This window comes from Pseudochaenichthys georgianus, chromosome 9 (genome assembly GCF_902827115.2).
Source record: "Pseudochaenichthys georgianus chromosome 9, fPseGeo1.2, whole genome shotgun sequence".
Lineage (NCBI taxonomy): Eukaryota > Metazoa > Chordata > Actinopteri > Perciformes > Channichthyidae > Pseudochaenichthys > Pseudochaenichthys georgianus.
Genome location: NC_047511.1, coordinates 3,889,698 through 3,913,793, shown reverse-complemented (window position 1 = coordinate 3,913,793; position 24,096 = coordinate 3,889,698). Strand labels below are relative to the sequence as shown.

The window sequence follows — 24,096 nt, the reverse complement described above, 5'->3', positions numbered from 1 at the left end:
AAAGCACATAAAATCATTACTACTGAGTGCTATGGGAATAGAAGGCTCAATGGAGCTGTGGCTCTCTGTCAGCCTGGCTACAGTGCTGAAAAGAAATCTTGCATTATTCTTATTCTCATCTATTAATGAAGAGTAGTAGGCTGCTCTCGCTTTACGCAGTGCTTTCTTATATTCATTGAGAGTAATATGCCAAATTAAACGAGATTCTTCAAGTTTAGTGGAACGCCATATCCTTTCAAGTTGTCTAGACTTTTGCTTTATTTTGCGGGTTTCGGCATTATGCCATGGAGCTAATCTATGTTGTTTTATTTTCTTCTTTTTCAAAGGAGCAACAGAGTCTAATTTTATTCGCAGCGCATCTATAGCACTATCAACAACATGATCAATTTGGGGTGGTGTACATTTTGTATAAGTTTCCTCCCCTACATGCAGACATGCTATCGAGTTAAGTATTAGTGGAATCTCTTCCTTAAATGTGGCTATAGCACTAACAGATAGGTTTCTGCTGCAAGAGCTTTTGACTAATGCTTTGTAGTCTAGTAACAGTACTTCAAAAGTTACTAAGAAATGGTCGGATAAAGCAGGATTATGCGGTTCGACTAATAGTTGCTCAATTTCAATACCATAAGTCAGAACAAGGTCGAGAGTGTGATTATAGCAGTGGGTTGGTTTATTTACACTCTGACAGAAACCAACAGAATCTAATATAGAGTTAAATGCAACAGTAAGGCTATTTTTATCATCGTCAACATGAATATTAAAGTCACCTACGATAATTACTTTGTCTGTTTTAAGAACCAAAGTTGATAAAAACTCAGAGAATTCTGATAAGAATTCTGAATAAGGACCTGGTGCACGATACACTGTAACAAATAAGATTGGCTGCAAAGTTTTCCAGGTCGGATGCGTAAGACTAAAAACGAGGCTTTCAAAAGAGGTATAATTACATTTTGGTTTAGTATTGATAAGTAAACTTGAGTCAAAGATTGCTGCAACTCCACCTCCTCGGCCCGTGCCTCGAGCAATATGAGTGTTGACATGGCTCAATAAAGGCTCTCTGGCCCAAAAGTATCTTTAAAAAAAACTTTTGCAGAAGTTCATTCATTGACCGTGTAGCCCCGCGAGTACATCGCCAAGCTTCCAGAACCACATTGTTGGTGAAGTCGTGTTTATTTGTGTCACAGGGCGACTTGCTAGCGTGAGTGGCGACAAAACAGCCAATAATGGCAGCACTTTGTTACACATGCCGTGTGCAACAAAAGCCATCACAGAAAAGGAGCAGAAAGAGAGTTCTAATGCTATGTTAATGCCGGCTCTGCATTCACTCATATCAGGCTTTCCCATTGGCTTTGCCCGCTGCAATTTGCTGCTAATGGTCCAAGCAACCCCCCCCCTCCATCACCCCCCCCCCTTTTCCTCTCCGACTCTTTTCTCTCAGTCACTCTCCCCTCTCTCTTTCCAGCCTCCAGGCGTCCTGTTTCAGCTCCTTCGCTTTCAGTCACAATGCCGTGGAGTGGGTGAATGGGTGGGGGGGGCATTTAAGAGAGCAGTAGGTGGGAGTGGAGTCTGACTGCAGAGGGGTCTACTGTTTAAGAGAAAGGGAGCTCACTCTCTCTCTCTCTCTCTCTCTCTCTCTCTCTGTAGGTAGACTGGAGTGAGCACTCAGAGGAAGATGACAGAGCTGTCGGCGCTCTGAGACTCAGTGGTGAGAACATTCTCCCGGGCTGGCTGTGATAAGGCGTTCTTCAGCTTCCCTTGTGTAGTCAGTGGAGACGCGGTGAGCATTGTGTGAGGTAAGTCGCCTTCTGTTACCTGCATGGAGCTGCCGGTTTGAACGCTTTCATTAAGATCATTGAAACATGGTCAACGCTTGACAATGTTCACACATTCTCTCTGCTCGATTCCTCCTTTAAATAAGTTGATTTGAAGACTTTCTGGAGCATTTTCTTTACAGGGTTTTAGGACTGAGACTGAATGCAAAATTGTCTTGATGTTTAAATTGTTTTAATTCTAATAACGGACGAGTTCTAAGAGTGACATGTTCAACTAATGTGGGGCCGAAAGCACAATTAGGTTCACAATGGGATCAGCATGAGAACAGTCGTCCCGTTGGAGCAAGAGATGTATTCGATAAAGGACTCAATTATTAATTGATCCCAGTGATGTTCAGTCTAATCATCGGCACATTATTCCCACACTTTGTGGATTTAATATATTCCAACCTACAGGGAAGAATGCGGGGGGGGGGGGGGGGGGAGCAATAAAAAGCTAATTTCCATCCATTCATCAAAGCAGCTTCTGTAATTCATCCTCATCCTTTACAAGCTATAGCCTCACAGTGCTGCGGTGTGCTCTTCACTGGATGCACCTGGGCGGGCATTAGGTTTTACTGAGGAGCCTTTCCTGCGCTGGCTGTTTCCTACTCATCACCAGAGCAGGTTTCCTACTCATCACCAGAGCAGGTTTCCTACTCATCACCAGAGCAGGTAGAATCTCAGAGTAAGGTCTTCAGAGGTGGAAGTCTAGTGAATTACTCCGCTTACAACAGGGCTGATGCTGATAGGATAGCAGATGGGAGCTAGGGGTTGTGTGTGTGTGTGTGTGTGTGCGTGTGTGTGTGTGTGTGTGTGTGTGTGTGTGTGTGTGCGTGCGTGCGTGCGTGCGTGCGTGCGTGCGTGCGTGCGTGTGTGTGTGTGTGTGTGTGTGTGTGTGTGTGTGTGTGTGTGTGTTAGTTGTACACTTTACGGTTGCCAGCAGACAGTAGGCTTGTGTAACCCAGGAGACAGACAGCTGCTATGTATTAGATGCTGCTGGTTGGTTCCGATCCCAGATCTCAAGCTCACACACACACACACACACACACACACACACACACACACACACACACACACACACACACACACACACACACACACACACACACACACACACACACACACACACACACACACACACACACACACACACACACACACGCTGTTACTCTCCATGTGCTTCCCAGTCTCAGCCTCATTTGTTTGTCAGTAGTGTCGCACAAACAGATTGCTGAAGAAAGGAGGCGGTATGAATTTGAGGATGTCCGATGGATTAGTTCATAAGCACGCATTCAGGAGAATCTGTTGCACAGAAATGTCCAAACGAAGTTTCCCAACATTAGAAGATCCTGGTTCTACAATATGAAGAAAGGCAGAATTGAGAAATGATTTAAACTTGTCATTTGTAAGAGATGTATAAGATTGACATAGTCTCACTTTGGACTTCCTTCATGCTATTGTCACAGCAGCATGCTTACAAGCATTACGTTCTTTTGAGTGTTTTAGAGGGAGAATTTTTTCAAATCTCTACCCTCTGCAGTGGATCCCCTACTGGGAGCTAGTGGGATTCTTTAGCCGTCGCTTAAGGAAGAATTGATTGGGTTGTATAAGAGTGGGTTTGGTTCACAGACGTACACTGCATGCCCCTAGAGCTGGTTCTTTATGGTGCTGGATGTCAGAACCCGTATGTATATCTTGGCAGAGAGGGTAGGAGGGAAGGAGAGAGGTGAACGGGTGAGGGGGGGTATAAGGTGTGTGAGGAGACCTACAGGATACCAGGGCTGCGTCTGCTGGATGGGGATTGTGTATGGTGTGGAGCACAATAGTCTGCTTGCCAGCACTGTGACCGTGTTAATACGTCAATCAGCGATAATAAGCATCCTATGTAGACAATAGTTGATGAAAATGGCTTGGCCGATTTAGACCATTTTGGAGTGGTTTTGGGGGTTACTGAGGAGGCTGATCCATTTCTGACATTGATGGATAACACATGGCAATTTTAACCGGAGAGTGGCAATATATTTACTCTTGGTGGGCTGATATTGACTACCATGAGTAGTGTTGCGACCGTAGGTAGAGAGCACGACATGAAAATGATAACCTCTACTGGGGAAATGTGTTTGAATAGATAAGCAATCTGTCCAATCCCGATAATCCAGAGTCCCCTAAAACTTCAAATCAACCCAAAAGTCATCAACATCAGCCCACAGAGTACACATTGGGCCACTCTTTGGTTAAACTGCCATAATCTAATAATGTCAGAATTGCATTAATGAATGCTAATTAAGCAATGTATGCTAATTGTGCTAATTGCCCAACATATGCAAATTGGTTTCCAGCTGTTTCTTTGTGCTGGGGACCCCTTCTATACATTTCCTACATAAAACTTTGGGGTACATATCCTGGTTCACAATAGGACTCTTTGAGCCGGCAACTAGACTATTATGAAGGAGCCTGGCTTAGATTCAGTAGCTGTGACTTAATCTGAAATATCCCCTAATATTACATTCCTAATATTACTCATTAGGCATCTTAAAGATAATGAACATGAGTTTTGGCTCAAATACTGACTATCTCTCCAACCCTAGCCCTATGCCTCGGTGCATTAATGTTTCACGATGCTTTGGCTACGCATATGAGTAGCCACTGTCAGTGACACTGGGCATAACGATGAGTGGGAAACGGGCCTTTGTTTGGACAGCTGTTAGCTCCCAACGCCGCACAAAGCTCTCTGAGGGGGAGACCGTCTTTAACCCCACTTAGCTCCTCTGGTGATTGAATACAAACAGTCATAGTGGGTATTCCAGATGACCCACGCTGGGCAGGACTCAGGAGAGATGCAGAAATGTTCCATCACCATCCTCAATTCAATCTTAACCACACACCCCATCCAGGCCCTTTCCTTTCTTTTGTATTCAGCATGGCTGCTAGTTTCTGCTGAATATCAGTTTGTTTTATATATCCTGGTGTTCAGTGACATTTAAACATATTTCACATAAAGTACATCTTTAGATAATTACACCTGCACCGTGTGGCCCTGTTTTTACGACCAGATGGTTCTTAATACCTTGAGTCTAGTAAAGTAAAAGATACTTTTAGAACAGTAAAACTAATGGTATAGCGTGAAGAGAGGACAGTCAAACAGTCAGAGATCATTCCACAAGTGTATTTCTATAGAGATTGGAACATCTCAATCAATCAATGTTTATTTATATATATTATATAACATCTGATTCTGTCTTCTAAAAGATTATTGGCTGAACTTGAAGGATTACTTCAAAGGGCAGTGCGCCTTTTTTCCCAACCGGTGGTCATTGTTAAAATAGTGTTTTGAAGACACCAATAAATGTATTACCCTCACACGGTTTTTCCTGTGGCCCAGTCTGCTTAGTCATCAATACAGAAGGAAGACCCCCCCTAAAGAAATCCAGTGTTTTAAAGCTTCCCAGATGGTTTAATGTTCCTCCGATGCTAATGTGCAACGGGAAAGGAGTGGCAGTCGTGGAGCTGTGGGATCCGGGATGCCTTTGTGTTGCCCGGCCCTCCATTGGGGGCATCCAATAGATGAACACATGTGGTAGACACTTCGCTCTGACACTTTGCCTCCACCGGTGACCCCGCACATTGGAATGCATGAGCCATAATGTTCTTGGAACAAGATGGGGGCCCTTTTGAGAGGGGCAGACAATTTAAATTGGGGAAAATGGTAAAAAAACGGGGAAGCCGATGAAGAGCCGACCTTGGGGACCGGGGTCATTAGGCTCATACAAGTGTCTGAATGGAAGGCACTCCCAATTTGGACATGCAACACGCTTCAGGCTTTCATCACAGACAAGGACAAACAGATGTCCGGGTATCACAGCCAACACGCTCGCTTCCATTTATAGCAGAGAGAAAAAAATCCTTTCCATCCTATTTTAATGGAAGTACCAAATACACCTTGGTGGAAAGTGCTGAAATGTGCAGTCTTTCAAAGGCCTTGTAAAGTCCTCTTACATGTTAGCTCAGCATTCTTTGGTCTTGATCAAAAAACATCTCCCTTCACTGTCAGAATGTAATATTCAAGTCAGTCTACCATTTATATGTTTAAGACATTCCACATAGAAACGGGGAGCTTTCTATTCTCTAGATTTAAAACAAAGTTTGGTTTGGTCCAAAGATGCAAATGATAATGATTGGTAGCATCTTACTGATGTATTTTTTCTTTTAATGTTTATTTTATTAGCTTTTCTTTTTAATGACTGATTTTAAATGCCATTTTCTTAATGTCTTTCATTTGTTGTAAAGCACTTTGAATTGCCTTGTGTTGAAAAGTGCTATATAAATAAACTTGCCTTGCCTTGCCTTGCCTTACTGTAGGTCATGTGATTCATGCTTTCTGACAAATCTATGTTAAGTCTGCTGTTGATGCCCCTTAAAAAAAATAACTGGTACCAATTCCATTGAAACAGCCATGCAGCCTCAGACAGCCACAACCTGAGAGGGAAGGTGTTCGTTACACGGTAAGCCTAGACTAGTCCCAGAAGTCGACACCAATACCTCTGTGTAGCATTACGATACGGGACGCAGCCAGGTACAAGGCAGACTTTTATAGTACGCAATTACAAGTGTCTGGAAAAAACAGCAGGTGGATTTTCTGTAAAGGCTGCACATGACGCTGCCAAGTCTACACACCACACAGGGCTGGGGCTAATAAACAGTCGGTCACCAGCACCCAGCATGTTAAAAAGCTCATGAACAATGACTGGCTTCCAACCTCTCCATCTGGACCCAGCGAGAACAGCAGCGCAAGACGGAGGCGCCGCGGGGGAACAGCCATAAAGAATATCGATGGGCCTCAGGGCGAGCTGCGAGTCAAATCACAATGCAGTAAAAACTAAATTGAGATTTGACTGTCTGCTGCGCGATTGACCCTGTGAGCATTCTCCATCTCTCAACATTTGTTTTCTCCGTATCAAAGTGTCAGAGTCTGAAATTGGTTTTGGTTGAAGAAATAGACTATTGAGGGAGGAATCAGTCAGACATGTCAGCTGCGGCTCGTAAGCACTCCGAGGTTCTGTGAGTGCGATAGGGCTCAGCTTTGGCAGAGCGCTCTCCCCGAGTATCCAAATAAGTGTTTCTGCCGGTATCTCAGATACAGCCTCGGCGTCTGTCTTATCAGCCACGAACACACTCACCCCCACCACTCCCCCGCTATCTGTGTCATCAGATCCAATGGGGTCGCAGCGGAGAGCCAATGAGCACAGCAGTGGCTTGATGATACCTTCTTTTCATCCATCAGAAAAGAGAGCATTCCTCATGTCATATCTGTTCAGCAACTCAGATTATTATTCATGTATCACTGTCTGGTCACTAATGTAGTGCTAATAGAGTTGTGCTCATTGACTTCAGGCCATTGCCTCTTTGAGTGAGAGTGGATAGAATGATTTAATTCTTTAAAACACAAATGAGGTATCACACATAATGAAGCTTGGCTATCTTAAAGTGTCATCTGTTGAACATATTTCTGATTTAATTGCAGTACTGCTCTCTACTCTCAATATCTCAAGAAAACAAGACGTCAATAAACCAATGAAAGCTTGTGTTGGCCTCGTGACATATATACAATCAGAATCAGATGTATTTTGCCAAGTAGCTTGACGTGCTTTGGTGTACAGTGGCGCTTATCAAAGAGGAATACAGTTGTAAGAAAAGGACCAAAAATAGAGCTATTAAAACAATTATTATAACTTTGAAAATGAAACAAAATGTTAAACACTAAATATGAACGAGGCCCTGTTCTGCTTTTTGTGGTTTCCCCTTTCCTTCAGTGTGTTCTAGAGGTTGCTGTGCATGGAAATGGTCTGCAAAGGCTAGAGTTGCTCACCCCCCTGCCTGGAACACCTCCATTTGACTGCTTTGTTTACTTCTGTAACATAGTGACATCACTATCTAACACTTGTGCTTCTGTTGGCTAGTGCTCCAACACATTGCATGTGATAGGCTAAAGGGCGGGACATCTCTAAGTTGTTGACCAATCACAACAGAGCCAACCAGCCATCCAATCAGAGCAGACAGGAATTATAATTTCATCAAATAGTTGAGAAAATGACCGGAATATCAATAAACATAATTAAGTTGGGTTTTATTCTAAGTTTTTATTCAAAGCCCTAAACTAAGGACAAATACTTTATGAGATGACATAAAGTCTCCGCTCTGCAGAGAAGGTGATTGGCTGCAATCTGCCATGCCTCCAGGACCTGCACGCCTCCAGGACCCTGAGGCGGACCAACCCCTCACCCTGGACACAAACAGTTGACCCCCTCCTCTCTGGCAGGAGGCTGTGGTCCATGTGCGCCAAAACCTCTCTGCAGGAGAAGAGTTCTGGTCAACCCTCCAAACCCAGCGATATTGAGTTATTGAAGCAGAATCATCTTCTGTTGACTAATAGAAGTGTGGAAGAAAACATGTTCTATTTACACGACTAATACACACAGAGCTATAAGCCTTTATTGGAAGGTGTGTTTCTGTTACCTGGCTAGTGTATGTCTAGTATTCTCGCATATTGAACTTTGATTCGTCTGCTCAAAGACACGTCTCTTTCGCTTTAGCTGCACTTTCTTCTCCAGCTTCTGTGTCGCCTATTCAGTGTGAAGTCAAAACGACGAGCTGAAAGAGGCGAACACGCTACGTGGAGCTACTGCAAAGTCAGGTAATAACTCTGTGGGTTTCTCTGTCAAGATGAAACCTTCCATATAATCCGTTGAGTCTGCAAACAAACATGTTTAAACAGTCGGACAGGGATCTTCATAGATAGGGATTGACTCTCTAAACAACAGCTATTTCATCTATTGCTAATATCAACATTTGAATTGAGCAGTGGCAAAGGTATGTAAAGGTCTATACTTACATAGTATCCAGTTATTCCACGAAGCTGGTTCCTTGAACTTAGGAATCGAGATGATTGAGATCCGCTGATACCTGCTGTAATGCTCATTTGTGCTGGTCTGTGAAGCGTGCTGACCTGCTGAACCTCACCTGCTTTTGGAATGTATCAGATAGACAAAGCTGACAGACAGACAGGGCTTCTCTTTCCCTAACTAGCTGAATCCCAATGTCATGGCCCGACCACAAACCTGCCACATTCAATTCCCTCTCTCCTGCTCACTCGCTTCCCTCAGACGCAATGAGTCGAAACTGATTGCCTCTTAGTCTTGTTTTGTAACACGGCTTCTGTACAGCCATTAAGCTTGCCGTTTGCTCCTTTATTCTGCCGTAGGGGTTATTGTATATTTCATCGACGGCTGCATCGCTCATAAAAGGCAGAAAGAGAAAGACGGCGTGTGTCTTCCAGAGCGTGAGGTGATAAAACTTGAAAAACCTTTTCAGAGCAGCAGCAGCAGCAGCAGCAACGGTGCCATCGATCGTGCGTCGAGCAGTCAACTCCAGCTATGCCTCTTCCAGGAAATTCATTTCCGTGTTTGATGATTATAACTCACCGCCAAAGTGCTGTCCTCAGCAACTCGCTATCTCCCGGCTGTGACCTTGGTGGAGATGCGGGATCCAAATCAATATTCACCTGCGCAGGGCATATGTGGGAGTTTTTCTGTCTCCTCGCAGACACGTTGATTGAAATAAATATGCTCATCAGCAGATTCCAATATGTGCGTCTTTGGGATATGAGCTCTTCAAAGTGGTGATTCTTGACAAGAGGCCCGTATCCTGGTCGCAGTGTGACAGTATCTCAAGGTGGAAGGAGGACCAGACAATAGCCCCTCATTCAGTCCTTATACCAGCGACACACATTTGGATACTGTACAAAAGAAGGCACGCTGAGTTTTTGTCATGGCCTACAAAGCTAGGCAAGCTTGATCAATTCTTCAGAAATGCAAAGAAAGCATCTATCAGCCCTGTTTAACATACGGTCCTGGGAGGTGAGCTGTAGTTGTAATCATTGAATATGTACAGCTTTTACACACCAAGGGGGGGGGCGGCTTCATTATTCACTTTGGTTGTTGTGGAGCTATCAGACGGCTGCAGGGTTGTCTCTCCACACTCCCTGCTGCCATTATCCACTGATACACCAAACCTTGCTTCTGCTTTCATTAGAACCACTGACTGCTCCTCCGTCGTTTATGTTGATAACTCTTCCTTTGAGCCAAAACAAATTGCATTTTCTCTTCGCTAGAGCAGTAAAGATAACCGCTGCTGGCAGAGTAATAGTTTTCTTTTGATTTATCTCGAAATAGCCATTTGGTATTTGCAGCACAGGTGAAATGACTGTGGTTGTCCGGCTGAGCTTAAAGGAAGAGATAAAGTCTGCAATCATCCCCAGACAGAAAGTCTTCTTTCTCTGAACCAACTGAAACTAAAACTTGTTTCCAAAGTGAGGAAAGGATAAGACTCGTAAAGTAGCATTGCTTTGTTAAACATGCAAAAGTGTTATTTAGGTTGATAGGGGTAGTTCACGGATATAGGACGGATTGTTTCCCGGAACAGTTATTGGTGGAGCGAGATTGATTTGGGTACGGGGGTGGGGCTGTTGGTTCAGCCCACACTGAAAAAACGGAACCGTTGACTTTACTTAAATGTATTATGTCAACACATTTCACATAACTGTATTAGGTTAGTTGAAAGCAATAATATTAAGTTGTACATAGTATGTTTCAGAAGTGGGGACTCGAGTCACATGACTTGACTCGAGAGTCAGACTCGAGTCGCATATTTTTGGACTTGAGACTTGCTTGACTAACATTGATAAAAGACTTGACTTGGCTTTGACTTGGTATTCATGACTTGAGACTTGACTTGACTTGAGACAGATGACTCGAAAGGACTTTCATTTTTTTTAATTAAATATTTGCATTTGTTTTTGTATTGTACGGAGCCCCTAAAGAGCAATGGAAAAACAAAAAGATGCTGTATCTGGTTCGCACCGGAGCGCCCAGTAGGAAGTGGAGCACACAGGAGACAACCGTTTAATTGCAGACTGTAATGTTTATGTTGGGAAATGGCAGTGCATACATTAGTTTAGATATATTTAGAACTCGGACCTTCATTCATTGAAATCGCTACAGCACCAGGAGGCAGCGGAACGTGTAACTCCGCCTCTGAGAAGCGCAGCACCAGCGCGCAAAGAGTTGTGCCTTTTACGCAACGCCTTCACTGTGTTTACCTTCATTAGAACAGCTGAAGAGCGACCGCTGGCTGCTTCGTTTTCACAACACCTCTACACACATCCAACTGCCCGATTAATCCCCCTGTTACTCGTTCTATGAGGGAGATGTCCGGTCACTAAGGTGTGTGTGCGTGTGTGTGTGTGTGTGTGTGTGTGTGTGTGTGTGTGTGTGTGTGTGTGTGTGTGTGTGTGTGTGTGTGTGTGTGTGTGTGTGTGTGTGTGTGTGTGTGTGTGTGTGTGTGTGTGTGTGTGTGTGTGTGTGTGTGTGTGTGTCCGACAACGGCATTTGTTTTCATATTACCATGAACAGTAATTTACACACATCTGGCCAACTCCTATGTGGGTGTTCCCAAATGAAAGAAATGTGTTTAATCTTAATGTCGCACTGTCTGCACACACACATATCATGCACCCTGACATACACTATTCCGTTGTATTGGCTTTGATGCAATATTTCACAGACACAGTTAGGAAAACAATGAGACAGTGTCATATGGAGCACCTCAGACAGACCATGGAGGAATGCTGTGACCCTGCTGAAGGGGAGCCACGGCAGGAGGCTTAACATGTCAAATATTTGTGTTGTACTCCTGTTTTCACTTTAGAGCCCTTTTAGAACTTATAGGGTTATCATTTCAGCGCCCCACTCCATTGCTGTTTATGTTGAAAATAAAACTAAACTTTTCATAACCACAATATTTGAACTGATTTAAATGCGGAAACTGGGGTTATTCATCAGAATGTCGTATGACTTGACTTGTGACTTACTTGACCTGAGCAATGACTTGACTCGCTTGACTCTCACCACAGTGACTTGGGACTTGCTTGAGACTTGAAGGTTAAGACTTGAGACTTGCTCATGATTTGCACATGTAGGACTTACTCCCACCTCTGGTATGTTTATTTAAACTTCATATTATTGATGTCAACTAACTTAATACAGTTGTGTGAAATCTGTCTGACATAATACATACAGTTCTTTCAGTGTATTATCTCTGTCATTTTGGGATGTTAGTACCAAGAAACCCAAGGTTGCAGTTCATATGTAACCCGCTCTATGGAAATCCGTTGGATGTCTCAACGGTGCGTTCAAAGATAAATGTGGATTTGGGTAAAATAATCGTTTTTTGGTCCTTTTTGTGTTTCTGGTTGCTTCTACTGTAAACAAAAGTCTTGGCTTTCAGAATATCAAACTTTTACTGTCATATTCAGACGATCAATACATATTTGAAGCAAACAGAGCAACTCCATGGCAGAGGCATTACAAGAGGCGCTGTGTGTTGTGAATGTTTCTGTGGAAATTACACTCACACCCAAGCACACACATCGTTCGGACTCTCCCTCATCCCAGGAAACCAAACATCCTTGTCCTCAATACTACTAGCTTAAAAATGAGTTAGCCTAATCATGACGATGGATGGATCTGTATTGCTCATTATGAGAAGGACAGCCTGCTAACAAGCTTTGTCACAGACAAACCACATTTTTACAATCATAGCTAATCCAGTGGTGGTCCTAAGAGGGGGACAAGGGGTACTGTGCCCCCGTAATATGAATCTCCCTCTTAAAATAACTATGGCTTAATATTGTATGCAAACTTTGAAGGCAATTTTCTCAAAATGTTGTCTTAATACACATTATGTTGCTGAATATTTGGAGAACAAACACAACAAGGATATCATTGGCATCGGTGTGTATAACTCTAGTGTTTCTTGGTAGATGTGACTGATTTTCATCGAGCAGGTCCGGATTTACTGGAGTGACAAAAAACTATTTTAAAACAGCTACAGTTTTGTACAATAAATAATACAATGTTATTGTTGTCAGAATAAATATAAGCATACAATTATTGTAAAACAAGACACCTTTTAAGAATGCTATGCTCCTTGAGAAGAAAAGTTAAATGTAATTAGTAAAATGTATTTTTTTAAACATGCAAGCGTCTCTGATGTGTGTCTCCGGGTGGCGGTCAATCTGTCTTTTCCAAATATATTTAATCAACAACATGTCATAAATATGTATCTTTAGATTTAATAGGTAATAAGCACACATATTTAAGTTTAATGTATAAAAATGTATTTGGTTGAGATTCAGAATAGACTGGACCCAGCGAATAGACTGAAGAGTAACTAAGAGTATTGCATAAAGTGCACCAGTCTCCCCTAATCACCCACTTGCACAACATAGAGGATGAAAAAGGGACATGCTGGAAAACACTTGTGCTTGTAAGCTGTCGGAGGTGCAATGTGTTTGACATTACATGAATGTGAAAAACAGCGGTGTATGAGGAGACCTATGTCCAGAGCACATCTGTGGATGTAACTGTCTCCACACTTCTCCTGGCTTAAAGGTTAAGCATGTTGCACATGTAGTGTACATGTCCTGAGCGTTTATGAAGGGCTGTCCTCACACTGACCGTGATGAAGTGTAGCTGACCTTTGACCTCCTCATGAGACAGTATGTGAATAGATTTGTTTGGATAGTGTGTCCTGACAGGCTCTTTTTATTGCACGTTGAGTTGAGACATGTTGGCCCAGAGAGACAATCACGTGTATCCGCAGAATTTCCACCGTGTGCTTTTGCAAATAATGAAGTGCTGTGGCATTGTTATGAAGCCGCAAAATCTCTGAGGGAGGGGTCGTGGTGGTCGTGCATGCAAAGTGTTGGATATTCACTTTTTATTCTCCCTAACTTTAGTTAAATACTTAAACTTGACATGTCAACCCTAGCAGAGGCAAATCTGAAAACTAAGAACTGTTATTACACGGCTTAGCTGAATACTCAATTCTGATTAGTCATTTGGTCATTTCTGAGGTGGTTGATTCTCGCTAATAGACCACTGCTAAGGAGGATCAAGGTTATCAATCTGCAGAAAGAAGTCCAGTGTGTTAAAAAGAAAAAGAGCCCAAGAGTAGGAAAGATGTTTATGATAATGCACTGAGCCTTGCATAGGGATTTTGTATTATTTAACATTTCTCTTACTTAAAATGGAATGAAGTGGTATCAACATGGTTTGCATATCAGAAAATGCTCTTACATCAAACTGACAAATTGTGTGGTTTCTTTGTATTCTATGTTGGCGTGTAATGGTTTTAATTTAGATTGACTCAATGTAGTTGTGCGGAAGTTTTTCATAGTTTTTCAATGGGTACGTTTCGGCTTGGGTCACTGTCTAAGATTAGCCGTCACTTTAAATACTAAACAAACTACCATCAAATAAATGTAACATTCCCGACAGCCAGGGACCTAATCGCTTTTGAAATGGATGCCAAATGGATCTTTCAAGCATTTCCAGCGCGGCACTGTGTGAGGTATAACACTTCAAGAGTTTCCCTCCTTCACAACAGGTTCAGTTGCTCCCAATGTGTGTGTGTGCCAGAAGGTCTCCCTGGAAGTATTCTCCCTCACATTCGGCCACAAGACGGGCAACCAGCTTTGTTGCCGTTTCAGAAACTATCTATAGAGCAAACCAAGTGAGGGACAACAAAGCAGCAGCAGTCAGATTGTATCAAGTCCATGTCTACAGTGCCAGTAACCAGCTGCATCAGCACAGTGCCAGGGCCACAGGGGGCTCCTGAAGGAAGTCCAGACAGGGGGATCAGCTCTGTGTTTCTCACATTCTCTTTTGCTGCTTCATATTAAACAGTGCTGGATGGCAGGTAAGAGAAGAAAAGGTCACATCAGATGTATTCTCTTCATCTATTTCTGAATAAAGGCGCGTTTTGCCAGAGCCACAGATTCCCAAACAAAGCTCTCTTTGGTGTCTCTGGGTTCTCCGCTCAGAGGTCCATGTGGAGAGCAGCCAGCCTTCAAAGTGAGAAAGCCAACCATCCGCCCAGAACTAAAACCTTAGCTGCAACTCAAAGCAATTTTCTGGCTATTTGTTGATTTAATCCCTAGTTTGTGATGCTTGGGCACGGCGGTGTGACTGCATTGGTGTGGATGGGGATGTGTGACAGTGTGTTAGAGTGAGACGGATGGCGGTGGGGGTGCGGGGTCCCCTGAGGGTCCCGATCCTCAGCACTCCCATCAGAGAGCCACATTAGCACTTTCACAGTCTACCCATCATGGAGGCGCTCATCCCTGCCTGTCTAATCAGACGGGCGGGGGGGTGAAGCCGTGGGATCCCTGCGAGCTGAGCTCATCTGTCGGCTTATCACACGACAGGCCGGCAGCATCTCTTCCTGGAATATAACCTGTGCGCCATCAGCCGCCATGTTCCTGCACACATGGCGATGCTGAGACGTCCTGTGTTCTACCACATCAGTACGACTAAGTCGGGTGTAGCAGAGAAAATAAAACCCATTCATACATTTCTCACCACAGGGTTGGAATATGCAACATATGCTTCTTCAGACATTTTCATGCTGGCTCCTAAAGGCTGCTATTAACCTTTCAAGCTGCCAACGCACACATTGGCTTTGTTTGAGGTAGGAAATGATTGGTGTCAGCATCTCTGGCATTAGGCTAAGAAATATATTATATAAACTCACATTTACCCCGCATGGAATCTAATGCTCATTAATGTCTTCGCCATTTTGGCTCTACAAGACATACATCTTCAGCATATAAATACCTAGAAACAGGATAATTAGATAAATAAAATGCATCATATCACTAAATATTAGGCGTATCAGACCTAGACTGGCGTGAACCGAGAACATACTTTCAACCAACCTGTGTATTTCATTTAACGCTTCTACACACAAAAACAGATGGTTTGTCTTGAATTAAATGTATTATTTCAACACATTTTACACAACTGTATTAGGTTAGTTGAAAGCAATACTATTAAGTTAAAATACAAAATATAGGGTTACACTTTTTATTATTGCTTTTAACTAACCTAATACAGTTATGTTAAATGTGTTGACATAAGACATTTGATTAAACATTTCAGTTTTTTCAGTGTAATAGCTTAAAATTAAATACACAAGTTGGTTGAAAGTAAGTTCTCGATCAAGTCACCGTCGCAGTTTTTTCCGTGTGTGTATTTGATGTAACGCTTATATTAAACAGCAACAGAATGAGCAGGTTTAAGTCAATGCCGAAACCTCAGCGTATTTATCTAGCAGACCTGTTAAAAGAGTCAAGTCTCCGAAGCGTTTTGGTTCAAGCAAAAAGAATCACGTTACAGAAATAAAAAGAAAGCGGCCCTCAGGAATGCTGAGCTGACTGTTTGCAGGTAGCGGGGGAGTCTGTGCTCACAGGAAGCCCACTGATGGTCTAACCATACACCGCAATCAATCTGTCAGCTCGGGCCGCAGAGAAAAGAGGAGGCGCCCCCCCCCCCCCGTGCAGGTGTTGCCGGGCTGTTTGTGGCAACCTTTCTCAGCGTGGTCAAAAACAGAAAGCTTCTAATCATCCAGGTCATGTGGGCGGCCCCGCATGACCTGCTGCTCTTGGTCCTTGAAGAATTGTGAGAAGAATGCTCCAATGTCATCTGCTAAGTGTGTGTCTCCTCCTCTGAGAGCAGAAAGGCTCAAATGGGTCAGAAGCAGCATCAGGATTGGAAGTGGTCTTTTGTTAGGGGCAACAGAAGCAGAACCATTGCTTTTCAGTGGGAAACTCTGATATTTCAGTACAGCTATGGCCCCGAGTGTGTGTGTGTGTGTGTGTGTGTGTGTGTGTGTGTGTGTGTGTGTGTGTGTGTGTGTGTGTGTGTGTGTGTGTGTGTGTGTGTGTGTGTGTGTGTGTGTGTGTGTGTGTGTGTGTGTGTGTGTGTGTGTGTGTGTGTGTGTGTGTGTGTGTGTGTGTGTGTGTGTGTGTGTGTGTGTGTGTGTGTGTGTGTGTGTGTCAACCAGGGCCTGTTTGGATCAGGTGCCCTACTGCAAACCAGTTTTCATGGCCCTGAAAACTGATACTCAGGCACCAACAATCTGCTCGACCATTATATAATCCTTTATTTACGGTGCTGAAGCACCCCCCAGGATAGCCATAGCGCCCCCTAAGCACCCCCAAGAAATGTATGTGTCTTTTGCCAAATTCATAATTTGATAAAGGATTTATTCGAAAATAATATGCTACAGTACAAGTAGCCTACTTCTGGGTCTCTGTGTTTCATTCAAGCTCTGCTCTGCTCTGTGTGTGTGTGTGTGTGTGTGTGTGTGTGTGTGGTGTGTGTGTGTGTGTGTGTGTGTGTGTGTGTGTGTGTGTGTGTGTGTGTGTGTGTGTGTGTGTGTGTGTGTGTGTGTGTGTGTGTGTGTGTGTGTGTGTGTGTGTGTGTGTGGCACGAGCCATTTTGTGTGCGTGCGCGAGCGAGAGAGCGTGCACCGGTACTGGAGATCGTTGTGGTTAGCATCTGGTGCTAGCTACGCTAAAGGAGCTTAGGTCAACCACAAGGTGGAGGGAGAACTCTCTCCTGTCAGACTGAGAGTCTCAGATAACCTCAGCTCAGGTGAAGTAAAGGACTCTCAGTGTTTAGATAGTTAACTTTAGTCTAGTTATCTCAGTGGGTCTCAAAACGGTTTGGTCACGATTAATGTAAATAAGTATTTATGAGGCACAAGTTTATATGATCATTATAGGTATACAAAAATATCAGCATAAATGAAAAGCAGGTATGAAATACTATATGACAGTAAAAAAAGGGGAGTGATTTGTAAGATATCCATAAAGAAATTGAAAATCTGTTTACAGTTCTGGTTCATCTGGGTGTTGAGAGAGGTATCCATAGATCTCTTAATGTTGCTCTCAAAGTGCAGCAGATTCATGCATTTAATTTCAATATTACAAAAAAAATCTTCCCGGACAAGCATGCCCCGGACCCCCCTAGAGGATGTTAGTTCCACCCCCCACTTGTAAAAATAGCACTTTACCCCTGCTTACACCTATATGCCGTGAGCTGATTATCGAGCCTTCATTGTAACAGTCGCGGGTACACTGTGTATGTGCGTGTGGGGAGTGTTGCAGTAGAAAATTCAACTGTAGCGCCCGGGATATTAATGCGAAACCCTAAATGTTTGAGCACCCTCTATGAAACCCCCAAAAGAAAATATCTGGTGCCACCACTGTGTTGTTGTAGCAGCAAATCAAACAGTAACGTCAGGGTGTAGCTCTTCTCAGGCTCTGATTGGTGGAAAACAAACTGTCTCTTTGGTGGTTTGGTGGTTCAACTGCTGTGTCGGGACTCGGAAATGTCCTGCCCCTTAGATCAGCTTCACTTTTAAAGTGTTGTATTTGTTTTGAGTTAAAACTACACTTTTGAAAGTGTTAAAAAGTTTACACTAGGACAGAGATCCAGCAACTCTCTCTATAGTTAAAATGTAACTTTGGTCAACACTGGTCAGTGTTACATTTGCGCAACACTATTGCATAGTCAAAAGTTAACACCACAAGTGTAAACATTTTTAACACTAAATAGAGTTAAAGTCATATTAACACTATTAAGGATATTAAATGTAACTCAATATTTAACTCTTTAGAGTTGATTCATATTTTAAAAGCACTGTAAGGTTATAATCTCACCTGCACACAATGCAACATTATTAAAAAAAACGATATAAAAGGAAGACACAAGCCAATTTTCAAAGTTTGCAGTTAATCATCAAACTGTATTTGTGTAAAACAACACATAAAGCATTGGCTTACATTAACAGTACGTCCATTCAGTCCTTAACAGCACAGGGCACACGATATGACAATGTGGCACTATGTATGTTTTTCCATCCATCTCATTAGAAAACTGTTTGTCATAGGGTCTAACGCAAATCATCAATAGAAATAACAGAAAATGAATCAATTGTCTCCTCGATACAGTATGAACTATAGTGTTCATCAAAAATACAGTGTGTCCACTTAGCAAATCAAAATGAAAGCTTGATCTTCATTTCGAATGATATTATTGATTTTTCAATAACAGGAGTTTCTTTATCAGTTCTTATGGAAACAAACATTCCAATTTGATAATCAGTTCCATAGTTCTTTACCCAGTTAGTAGTTGACACGTGGCAGTATGCATTCACCTTAAATGCAGCACTTAAAGCCTCACCACCCTCCAAACTGTCGATAATTTCCTTCCTGACTGGACCAAACTCGAATCGCTGAAAATTAAAATTCTCCCAGTGATAAGCCAACTGTCTTTGGTGTTGTTTTACTAAGCTTTTTGTAATGTTTTTGAAATTATTCACTGATCTTTAAAAAAAATATGTTTGGCCTCAAATCTCATACATGGAGGAGTGGACCTATTTTTCGAATACACCTTGGGTAATGTATCATAAAATGATGCTTTGGAATAAGTCTTCTGTCAGGAAACAAAGATTTGAACAGCTTGTGGTGATCAATGATTAAATGCTTCAAATAATATGTCATACCATTTGTAATAATTGGTGAAAAACAATATTCACAATCTGAATCAGGAGGAGGAGCAGATTCCAACATTTTGTTTCTTTCAACAACATCACCAAGAATAAGGGGAGCATTTGGCGAGAGACACTGAATTGCATTCAATCCAAGATTTCTGCTCTCATCCATTTGTAAACCACTTGGCTTGTTCTGTCTCTCAGTATATCCATAGTTGAAACTTTGGATCCTCATTGACAGTGTTTCCAGAGATAGACACTTCTTATTGACAAGGTACTGAAATACAAGTTTCAGTTCGTACTGCACTACACCTTCAAGCACATCGTGCATGATGTCCACCATGTAGTTATCAGAGGTATGGAAAAATGTTAGTGTATTGAGCAAGCATGTCTTCTTGACAGCAAATGTTGACCCTAAAACAGGATTTTCCTGTAGAGCTGCACAATGTTCTGCGTGGATTTCTTTAGTACGAAAAACCATACCAGGGTCATCTTCAGTGAAGACGGACTGTAAACATTCTTTAGTCGTTAAACAAAATCTACAACAATATGTTGCGCTGAAACACTCAACAAAACCAAACAGCCCGTGTAAACCCAGATTATCACCTGTTACTTGAATAACAGATCCTAGCAATGGCGAGTCAGAGAAAGGCACCTCTATCCCTTGCTTTTCCAGTATTTTAAGATCATCAGTGAGAGGCTTTAGTATTGCATCAAATCCATATTTTTTCAGGTCTTGTGCATGAAAAAGTGCCACGACATGAATATTCATCAGCACAGAATTACATTTTGGGGGTAGGTTCCTCAATATGAAGTAAATACAACCAAGTTTGTGTATACCCTTCTTTGAACCTAAGGGATTTGCTGTCTCAAAATCGTCATAATAGAGTTGAACCTGTAGAGCGTGTTTTTGCTTGGAAAACAAATCATTGCTTTTGAAATATGAACCATCACTTATGTCTTTATAAGTACCTTCTTCTGGTTGTTTTGCCTGCAGGAATAATTCACATAGTTCCCTGTTCTTAAATATAGACTTAAGGGTTCCCAACAAGGGTACATACACAAATGTATCTGTTACAGGTATCTGATTGTAAACTCCTGTTGTTCGATCTCTGTGTAAATCAAATCTGACCCCAAGAACATACTCAACAGGTTCAACAATCTCCCACTTTTCTTCAAAGAACCTTTGTCGTTTGGATCCTGTATTAAAGGATGGGAAAGGATTTTCTAGCAGATCAAAATTATTTTCCTAGTTTTTACCCAAATCAGTGCCTTGGACCTCTGAACTGCAGTTGAGAACTGCATCTCTTGCTTGTCTATGAATATCATGTACAAGCTCTTCCATGGACCCCACCATTGCTTGGACAGTGCTCTCAGCAACACCAGATGCTTGTAACTGGGCTACAACAGAACCACACATGTTTAACACGTGCTGTTTATCAAAAGTAACCTGGGAGGTTACGGAAGTTTCAGTACAAAGTGCCTGAGAACTTGAAGATTCATCAGTTTCTCGTTGAGTGTCCACATTGTCCATAGTACTAGTTGAACCAGTGTCCCTGTGCAGACTGAAGAGGTGCTTTTTGAACCCTGAATAAGTACAAAATGATGAAGAACATCCCGGCTGGCCACATTTCAAACGTAATGATTTTCCGGGATACAAACCATGGTGACATTTCAAATGCTGACGAAGCAATGCAGCACTTTTGTGGTGTCCAGTGATGTATATAACTTCAGATATCAGTGTGCAGAAGCCTTGCTCTGAGTTCTTTGACGCTGGGACTTTCCTTGGCACTTCCAATATCGATGTTAAATACCGTGGTTTGGATGAAAGTGTAGAAGCTGTTTTCATGGTAGTTGACACTGAAGATGAAGTGAGCTTTGAAGAGTTCATCGAAGGCTGCCATGGATGTCTGCCCCTTGCAAGGGATGGCCTTGTGGTCAACGATGACGTAGAACCGTTGAATGTTGTTCTGCTGTTCACCAACACAGGGCTGCCCTGGTTCAAAACTTGAAAGGAAGGTTTCAACACTGGCTCCAATCTGCAAAAACGTAGAGACAGAGAAGTTTTAATGGTAGACTAAGCTACTTAAAACAAAATTGTCCCAACTCAAGGAGTGTCGGTGATATAACAACTGCATAAAAAAACTAAAATAATGCCTACCTTAAGATATCTCACAACATGGCTGACAGCTTGATACGAGCCAATTTTAGCACTCTTCTTATGGCCTTTTGAGGTTGGGGGGAGTAGATGAACCAAGAGTAGAATGCTTGACAGGTCACTGTCCCATCCTAGGGGCAAAAAAGATGCAAATATAACAGTCAGTCGTTTAAAGCTGAAAATAGTCTTAAATCAAGGTTATGCAACCGATAACATTGAAAGGTCTCAAGATTTTCAGTAAACAAAATCTGCAAGAGAAAATACTTGCCTGACTCATTTGAGTTTTGTTGTGCAGACAAGAGGTCATCAGCATTAACATTAGAGTGTAGATTCTTGCAGTCTGCCAAGATCCTAGGTTTGAAGCAAGTGGGCCATCTCGCCAACATCTTTCCAGAAATCTCTTCTCCAGAAATCATTGTGAAATCTTGGTCAACCTACAGGAGAAACACAATGAGTCATGGCAACCCCTCGGACCATCCAAATCATTTACAAATAAGAAACTAAATATGACATGTTGTTCTTACCAAGCCAGGGATGTCAAGGAAACGAGGAAACACATCCAGGACTGTTGAAGAGGCTTGCTGGTCCCGAATCATTGCTTGCCGACACTGAAATGTTGCCTTCATCTTCTCTTTGACAACTGATTCGTCAGCTGAATGCTTTATGAAGGATATTGCCTCTCTGCATTCCTCGCCAGTCAGTTGCTCACAAGTCAAGAGAAAATCCCTCTTGCTCTTTGGACCATCTTGATAGGTAGTGCTGGGGTAGCACCTCCGGGACTGAACCGCAGTGTTGCGCTGAACCGTCTTTATCCTCCATGCCAAGTAGCCAGATCCACCATCTGCATCATAGTAGTGTTCCTGTAGCATCCACAAAATAAATCAAAACTGAGAACACAGAAGTGACAGCATTACAGGAAGGTTGTTCAAAAAGTTAATAATGAACACACTTCCTTTTCACAAATTCGAATACAGGTCATTCATTCATAGACTTCCGTATCCATTCTTTGAGTATGGATCTCTTAGACATGGAAATAGTGATGATGCCAAGAGCACACTTTTCTCGCACATATGTTGGCGGGATCCTCCTTTTAAAAAGAAAAAATATTTTATCTTAAAAGTATAAATGCCCTACATCTTTAGATTTATTTAACATGTGAGCAGCTGGTTCCAAAATGTACATTACTTAGCACTATCTGTGAAAACATGATTAACACCAAAAGGGAATATTCAGTCCTTACCCATGAACTTCGATCATGTCAGCCACCAGTAGGTTTACCATCTGTCGTCGTGTACCATCCATCAATGTTTTAGTTGTTGCATACTCTTGCAAGATGTTTTCTCCCCCTAGCTTAGACTGGAGAACATCTCTGGCCATCTAGAACAGAGGTTCCCAAAGTGGGGGTCACAAGACGATTAAAAAAAAAAAAATAGAAAAAAAAAAAAAATCAATCTAGCCATCTGTATAATGTATGGATTTTCAAAACAAAATACAGTAAAACTAAGGTCGCAGGCCCAAGTTGGCCTGCATGGTCTGCCTACAAAACAAAAATTAAAAAACATTTATGCAGCTCCAACAACAGCTTCTGATCATCAACAGACTTCATGAAATGCTTCATTGGGTGCATATATGCTTCTATATGCTTCTTGAAATCCTAAAAAACACATCGTTTTTCTAGGACAGATTACAAATCGCCTTAAATTAATTCACTAGCACCCCGTTGACAGTCTCTGGAGTCGCGGGCTGAAAAGTTTGGGAACCCCTGATCTAGAATATAAAGAAGAATCATATGGGAAGTCATTATCTTGGGCATTTCTGCATACAAATCATAGCTTATCTGCACAATATATCCATGTTTAATGATTAATAACTAATTGAGTAAATTGCAAAAGTGTAGGCCCCTGTACCTCTTTGGCTGATTCCCGATCAGCGTGGACTCTTTTCACTCCACTGTCTCTCTCAAGAACTATTGTTGCATCTGATGAATCAGACACCGCAGAGGATGAAGCATTGGTCATGGAGAATGAGGTGTCTGAAATGTCCGACTCCAGCAAAGTGTGCGATAGATTTTGAAGCACAACTGCAAGATAGATAAAAGAATGACATACTGCATAGAAGAAGAAAAAAACATACTTTCAGCCCTCCAAACGATGTTAGAGGGTCATCTCCCAACAGCAAAAACTCAGTATGATCCCTGATTTTTCATTTTGAGTCTGAATCCTACCTGAAGACTGTCCTGTGGACACTTTGACTGTAAGGTTCCCTGCTTGTAAAAGCTCCTCAAAGACATCTGCATCCACCTCTGTCCCTGATTCATCAGTCAAGTGCAGCTCACTCTGTAGTGGTAAACCTAACTTTTCTATGACTGAGAGAGAATATTCAAATGTACCACCTGACAACCATGGTACGTTTAACTAGAACAAGATTCATTTTTTACACTCAAACAATCAGTGATATGTATTAAAGTTATCCATACCTTTCTGAAGAAATGTACTGTAGCTTTCATAGCCTTCTTCAGTCTCAGCCACTTTCACATATTTTACTTTCACCAACATGGTGTCCTATAAGAATACAAATTCATTAGCAAACATATTACAGAAATGTCTAACAGACCTGTTGCTACAAAAATATAATAATGCATTTAAATGTCGTTGAAATAACCAGTCT

General features: G+C 42.2%; 1 protein-coding gene and 1 long non-coding RNA gene across 5 annotated transcripts in view; one reads left to right on the top strand and one right to left on the bottom strand.

The window, feature by feature from the left end:
- Positions 1-1,555: 1,555 nt before the first annotated feature.
- tncb (tenascin Cb) overlaps positions 1,556-24,096 on the top strand; it is a 72,264-nt gene continuing 49,723 nt past the window's right edge. For all 4 annotated transcript variants that reach the window (XM_034091866.2, XM_034091865.2, XM_034091864.2 and 1 more), the window contains exon 1: positions 1,556-1,793. The gene's annotated coding sequence lies outside the window, so the exon portion shown is untranslated. The remainder of the gene's footprint in view (positions 1,794-24,096) is intronic.
- LOC117452153 (uncharacterized) lies at positions 21,479-22,287 on the bottom strand. Its single transcript, XR_011643727.1, has 3 exons — positions 21,954-22,287; positions 21,698-21,863; positions 21,479-21,560 (listed from the first exon to the last, which is right to left on the bottom strand). It is a non-coding gene; the product is annotated as an uncharacterized lncRNA (long non-coding RNA).